Genomic DNA, 10132 nt, shown 5'->3' on the forward strand with positions numbered 1-10132 from the left:
AGTTTTTATGGAAAACAAAATTTGGGGTTAACCTTTCTTTTCTCCAAATTGTCTGAATGCTGATCACCTCACAACAGTTTAATGTGAAGTTTTTTTGTTCCCTTCCTGGGGTTTCATTTACTTTTGGACAGTTAGATGAGTGTGGCATGACCTTACAGTATATTAACATAAGGGTTTTTTGATACACTGGGTGACATGGACTGGTTTCTTTTTTGTGCCTTGAATCTCCCTTGAAAAACCTGAAATGGAAAAATTTTAAACAAAACTTGATGGAAAAATTTACCTACCCCTTATTCAGAACTAATCATTAAAAAACCAAAATTTTGTAATTTGTTATTAAAAAAAAAACTCATCAGTCTTTTGATCAGATACATTTTATTAATCCCAGGGGAAATTCTTTTTGCACAGTTTGAAACATAACAAAAAAGGATACAGACTCACAGGACAAATAATACACCAATCCATCAATCAATCAAGCTATAAATAACAAAATGAAAATAAATAATTTATATCCATCCATTATGAAACAGTGGGATAAAAACGATCGAATTTTCCATAGGGGTGAATTTGCTATTCTGGGGAAAATTTAAACTTGTGGGTGTATGGACCAAAAAACAGGACTAAATTTAATTGGGGGTTTAAAAAAAACGTTTGCGATTTAAATTTATGAAAACTGGGTCGCTAATACCCAAAAAGGTTAAAACCCTTTATGGGGGGCCTCCCCGGGTAACTTATCCATCCGGGCAGGTGCCGGCCATCCTTGTATTCCATCACACCACCTTATCAAATGTCCATCAATCACCCAAACCCTCAAAAGAACAAAGGGGCACAAAATGAAAACAGATAAAAAACCCGAAAGTATTTTGGGAGTATCCCGCATAAATCTGTAAATGAAAAAAACCAAAAAAAAATTTTCCAAAATTACCAGATGAAAATGATAAAACAAAAAACAAAAATGTTTTGTGTTCCAGTCACCGTAAATGTAGGAAATATGATTTGAAAAGTTACGGTCCGTGCAAAATCTTGTCACTACTAAAATGTTTAAATATAACTCTTTCAAAAAAATGGGATTTGGAAGGAGCTGAAAAATGAAGCAAATATTTTGGACTATAGCAAACCAAAAACGGATCTCAAGGTGCAAAAAAGCCCCTTAAAAATTTTGCTTCTGAAAATAATCTTCTTTCTAAAATAGTTACTTTCATCAAAGTAATTTTTTTTTGTACTGAAAAATAAAAATTTTAAATATAAATGAATTTTTATCAAAATTAAGCAAATCTCTGGCTTTTTATAATGATTTTAATTAACATGTGTTTATGATAATCACATTATTAGATTGTGATTAAAGAGCCAGGAAAAGAAGGCCTCATTCTGATTAGTCTTAGCTTTAAAGTGTGTGGTAACAGCATAAAAAAAGGGTGAAAAGATTTTTTGAAAAACACCATAAATGACACTCTTTGGAAGGTGGAAATTTAAAGAAAATCAATCAGTTATTCCAAATTCATGATGATAAATGAGACAAACGAATTGCTGGATCGACTTCCACATTACTAAATTAACCGGGAAGCTTCTAAGAACCAAAGGTCCCCCTCAAAATATTTGTTTTATTTTGGGGTTAAACCAGGTCTTACCCAAAATGTACAAATAAAGCACAGAGTGCATGCAACTCCTGCTGTGAGAAATAAAAAGAGCACAATGGATATACATACAGATCAAAATTCTTTGGGGAAAATAAAAAGGGAAAAGGAAGAACAAAAAAAGTTGGTCCCTATTGACTATTTAAAGATTAAAATCTGGAAAAGTCCTGGGCTTTGACTTTTTTGGGTGGTTTTATCCCCCCCTACAACAATTTTCTTAAAACCTTTAAAATGGAGAAACTGCAGAACAGCATGATAGCAAATTTGGGGGAATGAAATACCAGTAAATTTTTTTATTTCAGAAATGTGGCTTTGCTGGTCAAATTTTCAAAAATCCGGGGAAAATGGAGATGACTACACGCAGCCCCTCTGCATTTTTGGGGTTGGGGAAAAAATACCTGGGCGCCCACCCCACTGCCAATGCGCTCCACACAGAGGACACAAAGGAACAAAGGGGGTCCCCAAAAGTTAAACATAACCATAAACTTAAAATATGCATTAAAAGTTACATTTTGCCAAAGTAATAATTAATAAATCACTAAAAACAGACAATAGAAACCAAATCTATAACAGTCATTTAAATTAAAAAACTAAGTGGGGTCTCTCCCTTGGCTTTTTTAAGCACCCAAAAAAACCTTGGTGTTCTGGGGGCCCCACAAAAGTTGGGGAAATGCTAATCCACAAAACATCTAGCAATTTCAAAAATTTTTACTTCAGCAGAAAAAAGGGCGTGTTGGCAAAATTAGGGCAATCCCCCCCTTGAGTTGGGAAGGGGTCTATCTCAGTGTTTAATCTATGGAAAAAAAAGCTGAAAAATAAATGCAGTAATTCACCTGGAAATACATGGCAGAAAACACAAAAGGGGGAGGAAAACTCCCACGCAACCCTGGGAACTGAGATTCCAAAAAGACTCATTTCTGTTGGTTTTGTAACACTGAAAAGGGAAAAAAAGGATCCCTTGGACCTACCCTGACAAAAAACCCCAAGTTTAAATTTTTTTTAATAACTCACCGTTCATCGTTTTTAAATGGGGAAATTTACAAAGAAAACTTTCTGCCCTACGGTGGGGTGGTAGGGGCCCGCTGCCTGCGTTGGGCTTGGGTTGCTTCCCCGGGGCCCCCCTGGGTTATTTCCCCGTGTTTTGGGTTTCCTCTAACGGTTTCCTCCCCCAATCAAAGACATGGGTTGGTGGATTGGCAAAATTTTAATGGGCTTGGTGTGTGTCCTGCGGGGGGTTAGCCTGCCAGGATTGGTTCCTGCCTTTTGCCCTTTTTGGGGTGGGGTTGGCTCAGCGGCCCCCTGACCCTGTATTGGGGTTCAAAGGGGGTTGAAAATGGATGGATGGATGGACTTTTTCCCTGACACACATTAAACAAAACATGATTTTTTTCCCTATCAAAGATATGATTTACTCTTTTAAACTCATTGCATAATCATTCTAAACAAATACATGTAAATGTAAAGAAAAAAGGGAAAAAATAGATAGATAGATAGATAGATAATAGATAGATGAATAGATAGTAGATAGATAGATAGATAGATAGATAGATTTTTTTGTATAGGCGAATAAGATAGATAATAGATAAAAGGGTAGATAGATAGATAGATAGATAGATAATAAAAGGGGAAGATGATATTAATTTTTGTAGTAGGCGAATAAAGATGAAGATAGATAGATAGATAGATAGATAAAAGATGAAGAATGATAGATGAAAAGATGAAAAGAAATAATGTATTAATTTTTTAAGGGGGGGATAATGATAGATAGATAGATAGATGAAATAATGAAGATGAATGATAGATAGATAGATAATAGATATTAATTTTAGGGTTAGTGGCGGGGTTGGGTGGGTAGTAGAAAAAGATAGATAGATAATAGATGTAATAGATAGATAATAGATAATGATAATAATGAATGAATTTAATTTTTTAGGGGAGAGGATACCCTGAAATAGATAGATAGTAGATAATAATAGTAGTGAAGATAAAATAGATAGATAGATAGATAGATAAAATAGATAAAATAGATAAATGTGTAATTTAATTTTTGTAGAGGCAGGGGAATGATAGATGATGATAGATAGATAATGATAATAGATAGATAGATGAATATTAATTTTTGGGAGGCGGTATGATAATAATAGATAGATAAGAAGAAAAGATGATAGATGAAGAAGAAGATAGATAGATAATAGATAGATAATGAAGATAGATAAAAAAAAAATAAAAGTTAATATTTCATTTATAAAAAAGAAATATTTTAATTTATCCGAATTAATAAAAGATGTTGTTGATGAATTTTATTATTAGCCCCGTTGCCCCCTAGAAAATATGATTAGATATAAATATTAAGAAAAAAAAAAATAAAATAAAAGAAAACTTAATAATGTTAAAAATTTTATTTTTATTTCCCTTAATTAACAAAGAAAAACCCCCTTTTCCCCCCTTTTTTTCTCTAATGATTATCAACTATGATCATTTATTCCATTAATTCTAGACTACATTTATCTTTAAAACAAAAATCAAAGGGCCCCTTCCCCGTTTTTATTTTCACTCTTTAAAACATTTGGTTCCCCCAATAATAATTTGATAACTTAACTTTTCCATATTTTTGTTGTATTTTTAATAAAGAACTGATATTATTAAATTTCCCTTAAATTTTTTAAAATTCACTAAAAAATGAAAAAAATGAGTCTCATTTGAAGAATAAATGGGAATTAATTTTTTTTTCCCAAAATTACAAAAATTCCCCTTTCTGCTCAATTTCTTTAAAAAAATTTTGCACAATATCAAATTCTCCTTGCAGGTCAGCCGTTCTTTTTTTATTGGGGGCTTTATGGGGTTAACGAACCTCCCCCCATCCACCCCAGATTGTCTCTCCTGGGTACATACTGTTTTAGTGCTGTAAAGTGTATAATTTTTTACAATATTTTAAAAATCCCCTTTACAAAAATTAAACCCCACTTCCCCCTTTTTGGGGCACCCATTGTATTTGGGTGAGTGGGGATCAACAACGGGCAACCTCCATCTCCCTTTTTTTGCTCTGTGATTGTTCAACCCCATGATAATCTTTGGCCCTAATGATAAAAACTCTGAACTATTCTGACCACTTGACCCCAGTTTGGGGAAAACAGCTCTCGGTCAAAAAAAACTTCTTCCTCATCTAAATTTGGGACAGTGTAAATATTTGATTTGTGATGGTATTTTTTAAAAAAACTTCGCTGAACAACGGGGGCATGGGGAAAAAAAAAGTTGTAAATGGCCATCAAACCAACCAGATTAACAAAGTTTCTTTTTTTAAAAAAAAGTGCCCTTTAATAGGACTCCCTTGTAAAAAAGGGGGAGGCTGGACGGTCCATTTGTGAATGTTCTATAAGTTGTCTATCAAAACGTAAACCTCCCACTTTTGTAGGGAAGAAACCCCCGGGAGCTCTCTCCAACTCAGAGGGGGGTGAAACAAAAAAAATTTCTGCAGAGCCTGAAGTCAAATTGGCAACTTTAGAACCCAACCTAAGACCCCCGACCCCCTCTTAACGGTAAAGATTACACTTTGTTTTATCAGTGCAGGCCAACCCCCAAAAAAAACCAAGTTTCTGGATTCTGTGTAAAAGTCCCAAAGGGGGGTCCCCCCTAACAAGTTTGTCCAAAACGAAAACTATCAAATTGTAAAACAATCCTCGTCCCCTTAAACAGCGGGCCAATCCACCTCCATTTGTTCAGTCCCTTTTTACTTTATCAAAAAACCTTAATTACTTTTTCCACCCCTCAGCACCCCTCCCCCCCGAGATATCTAAAACACTTTCTGTCCCACTTTTTCCAACAGATCTGGTGGTGAACTTCGTCAGGATCCCAAATAAAAAACGTACTTTTGGCCCAGTTGTTTTGCTGAAGATATTCTCTCAAAAAATCTGTTGACATGAATTAACATTTTAATTTCTCTTTGCGTGAAAAATACGACATCACCGTAAACAAATATTTAAAAATAACATTTTTGGGCCCGGAAAACTCCGCCCTGCATTTGTGACTTATCCTGCGGGTTTGATTGAAAGCATGGGGGATTCCAGATGGGGGACACCCGATATTCCTCTCTTTACGGAAACAGGGGACTCAAAAAAAATTTTACTTTTAAAACGCCAAAATATTGGTATACAAGAGCCTGATCTTTTTTAAAAAATTTCCCCCAAAAACCCAAAACTTTTTATGTAAAACAAGTATCGATGATCTTCGATCAAAAGCCTTTTCCCGGTCGAGACGAATCCTAAATCAACCCCACAGTTCAGGCTGGATAACATCCCCCAAAACAAATATATTATCTGGATGGGCGGTCAGGCACACAGACGTTCCCCGGGTGAATTTAAATCCATCCATTCCTCAATGGTTGGGGAGGGCCCTTGGTTTTTTAATCCGTGCCAAAAGGGTCACAAGGGGCCCGTTTTGATTTGGCACAATCCCCGGTAGAGAACAATGACCCCCCTCCTGCAGCTCGTGGTAGTTCCCAACCCTTTTAAAATCTCCCGGGAAAAAATGAAAAATGTCGGTCCCCCAAATGCCAAAAACTGCTTATTTCGTTGGAATATAATCCCGGGGTCTTTCCCAACATTCAGATTGAAAAGAGTCAAAAGTTCTTGAAGAGTCCCGGTATAGATGTAATGGGAAATTTTCTGAAATTGTTGGCAAACCTTCCAAAAACTCGGACATGGCAGCTTCATCAATGCTTTCATCCTTAAACAAATTTGTGTAAAAAGAGACAGCAAAGTCTCTTATCTCCCCTGTAGTGCACAGTTCTTGGCCGTCGGTGTCACGGAGCATATGAATTGTCTTACTCTGTGCTTCCTTCTTTTCTAGACTAAAAAACCTTGTGGCGTCCAGGTGATTGAGATTCTGGAAGCGAGACCTCACTAAAGCTCCCTTAGCCTGCAACTCCAGAAGCTGAGACAGTGAATGTTTCTTAGCTGTTAAAATCTCAAAATTGTCTTTATCAAAACTGTTCTGAAGAGTGGCGTGTAGTTCAGTGATGTCCTCCTCCAGGCTTTTCATATGCTCCACACTCCTCTTCGTCACTTGCTGGGTGTATTGTTGGCAGAAAGCTTTAATCTGAACTTTTGAGACATCCCACCATTGTCTGAGGGAAGTGAATTTGGATTTAGTGAGGGTCCATTGCTGCCAGAAAACTCAAAGCACTGAAGGAAGTTTGAATCATCCAACAGGGAAACATTGAATTGCCAGAAAGACTTAAAGAAAGGTTTTTTTGAAAAGGTGAGCTTTAAAGCCACCAGAGAGTGATCAGAAAGACCGAAAGGACAGATATAAGTAGTAGTGACTGAATTTAAAAGATGCCTTGAACAGTAAAACCGGTCTAACTGCCATAGAAATGCGCCACCCCTTTGACCCAGGTGTATTGTCTATCTGTGGGAATTTAATCCGCCATACATCTACCAGATCTGACTGCTGTAACAAAGTATTTAATACTCTGACAGAAGCTGGATGTGGCTCAGTACCATTTCGATCAAGCTGAGCGTTATCAGTACAATTAAAATCCCCTCCCAGTAGAAGAATTTCCCATTAATAAAAGATTCCACCACTCTTCTCAAAGAATCAAAGAAACAGATCCTTCTCGACCATTTGTTGGTGCATATGAATTAATTAACACGAGGTCTTGTTCCCCATCTTTAATCTGCACCACCAGCAGGCCCAGCCACCACCTCACTAATATTAGTGATTTTAAATTCACAGTTTTAGAAATCATCACAGCTACCCCAGCACTGACATGAGATCCGTGACTAAGCACAGCCTGACCCCCCCATTCACGTAACCAGTCCTGTTCATTCTTAATATCAGTGTGTGTTTCCTGAAGTAGTGCAATGTGAAGGCCTTTTTGCTCTAAATACTCAAAAACTGCAGCCCTTTTTGTGTCTCCCCTACACCCGTTCACATTCAGACTCCCAATATGAAAAGATTCCATTAATTCAAGACATAAGGGAGTAACCAATAAAATACATAACACAAATAAATAAAAGAAACGTAGGACTAAATCCATCATGATTAAAGCAGTGATTTCCTAACCCTACTGATCAAATTCTTTAGTCTCACTGACTCTTTCTGGTCCATGCCAAGCTGCACGGCATTGCGCATCACCCTCTGTGCTGACACCAGGAAGAGCTGAACGTCTGGGAAGTGTTCCTCCACTTTAACCCCTCTCTTACCCTCAATAAATTCTAAAAAATACCGTATACTTGCGGTGCTGTATCCGCCTCCCAGTGTATATCTTGAAGAGGACTCGCTTCTCACGGAGGTGTCAGTGTCACTACCCTCATCCTCTCTGTCGCCCACGTCACAGTCACTGTAACTCTTGAACAAGTTGCTGCGTTCACTGGATGGCTCGCTGGACACAAGGCTTTTCTTTGCCGACTTAGTATTCTCTGATTTAATCTTTCGTTTGTGACGGGCACTTTGAAAATCTCATCCCTCTCGCTCACACTTGCACTCCCACTCTCCACTTCACACACCTCATCCATCGGCCTCTCATTCATCTGCCTTTCCACGGCTTGCTCTGGGATAGGCTTTATCAGCACCGCGTCTTCAGCAGCCTGCACTTGTGCAGCTTCATCGGATGCCTGAGACTCGTTCACAGCGGAGGCAACTGGCGCAACTCCCTCGGAAAGAGTGTTCAATGTCGTCCCTCACTGCTACTGGTCTCAGGCTCTGTGCTCACTTTACTCGCTGCACTTTCAGTTTCAGCCGCCATATCCTCGGCAACAAGAAGCGCGCTCTTCTCTGGAGCGTCTTTAGACAGAAAATTTTCGGGCCGATCACACACAACACCCGCTCCATCCAACCGCTCATTACACTCAGACCCATCCTTCTCCATATTCTCCACCTCACTTTCATACTCAGACTCGCAGTTTTCATCGTTAACCCTGTCCGTGTTCTCTTTGACGGAGCGGAGCCGCCCGGCATCACTACGGGCTCATGTTTGCACTGTGCCGCCTTGTGTCCAGCTCTGCCACAGTTAAAGCAACGCATCGAATCAGAAGTTACAAACACAACATAATCATTGCCTTCCACCTTAAACCTGAGGGCCACGTTTAGATCTTCATTCATATTATTTAAAATCATATAAACTTGTCTCGTAAAGGAGACCACATGTTTTAACTCCTGCATTTTGCAGCCAAGGGGAATAAGCACTATATCAGACATAATCTGCCCATAACGTCTCAATTCCCTTAGTAAAATATCATTTTTTAAGAAAGGTGGAACATTTGAGACAATAACTTTCTTGCAGGCGCTGATAACGGCAGGACAGGAACTAATGCGCCATTTATAACAACCCCTTCTTCAACAAGTTTATTTACGAGAGACTCGTCGTTTAGAAAGACGACTACAGCCTTATTCATTCTGCTTGCTGATAGAACATTTTATAACCAACTATTTTCCCTACTCCCATCACACAAGCTTCGGCAGAAACCCGAGGGTCCACCAGGACCTTAGCGCCATGGCGGCCTGAAAGACTTTCAAACGCCTTTGAAACAAACCAGGTGCCGCCTTTGGACACGGCCATGGCGATAACCGCCAAAGCCGCGTCTTAACTGTAAAAAAACTTATCAAAAAAACACCAATAACTCTAAAACAAATCTCTAAGAAAAAGGAAAAAGAAAAAAGAGGCACACAGAGACGTCGGCGCCGTCGGCTTCCACCGACTCAAACACTCCCACCCCAGACAGCACTAATCGAGCAACACACAGACAGCAAGATAGATAGATAGATAGATAGATAGATAGATTAGATAGATAGATAGATAGATAGATAGATAGATAGATAGATAGATAGATGATAGATATAATAGATGATAGATAGAAGGATAGATAGATAGATAGATAGATAGATAGATAGATATTAATTTTAGTGTAGTAGGGAGGATACCATAGATAGATAGATAGATAGATAGATAGATAGATAGATAATGATTGTTAAATGCTAAACCTGTTAATTGTGAATTAATTTCTTACCCAGAAAGCGGTTACAGAGTGTGGGAGCTCATACTGCAGTGTTTGGTCTCCGCAGCCTCTGAAAGTGCATTAAGAAGTGTGAATTCAGTTTAAACGACAGGGCTGAGTCATTTAAATATTCCATTACAAACCTCGTTAACAGTGGAACTATGATTTTTTTGAAAACAAGCAAAGACAGTGTACAACATTTCAGAATGATCATTTTAATCTCCCAAAAAGAAAAGAAAATACAGTAGGTTCAATGTATGAAATGAAATGTCAAGTTCCTTGTCTGTTTCACTGTTAATACTCTGTGCTTTAAATGCTCATTAGTTTCAGGGCCTCCATAATTTATTATGCAGTACTAAAAGAGAACGAAATGCCCTAGTAATCTAAGATTTAATTTTGAAGTTAATTTAGGTTTTGAAATCTTGTGTTAAGAAATGCCTGCTTTCATTTTTCATTTTGATGGGTGTTTTTATCAGGCATGTGTAAAAAGGGGATGTTTTGAAG

This window comes from Polypterus senegalus, chromosome 10 (genome assembly GCF_016835505.1).
Source record: "Polypterus senegalus isolate Bchr_013 chromosome 10, ASM1683550v1, whole genome shotgun sequence".
NCBI lineage: Eukaryota > Metazoa > Chordata > Cladistia > Polypteriformes > Polypteridae > Polypterus > Polypterus senegalus.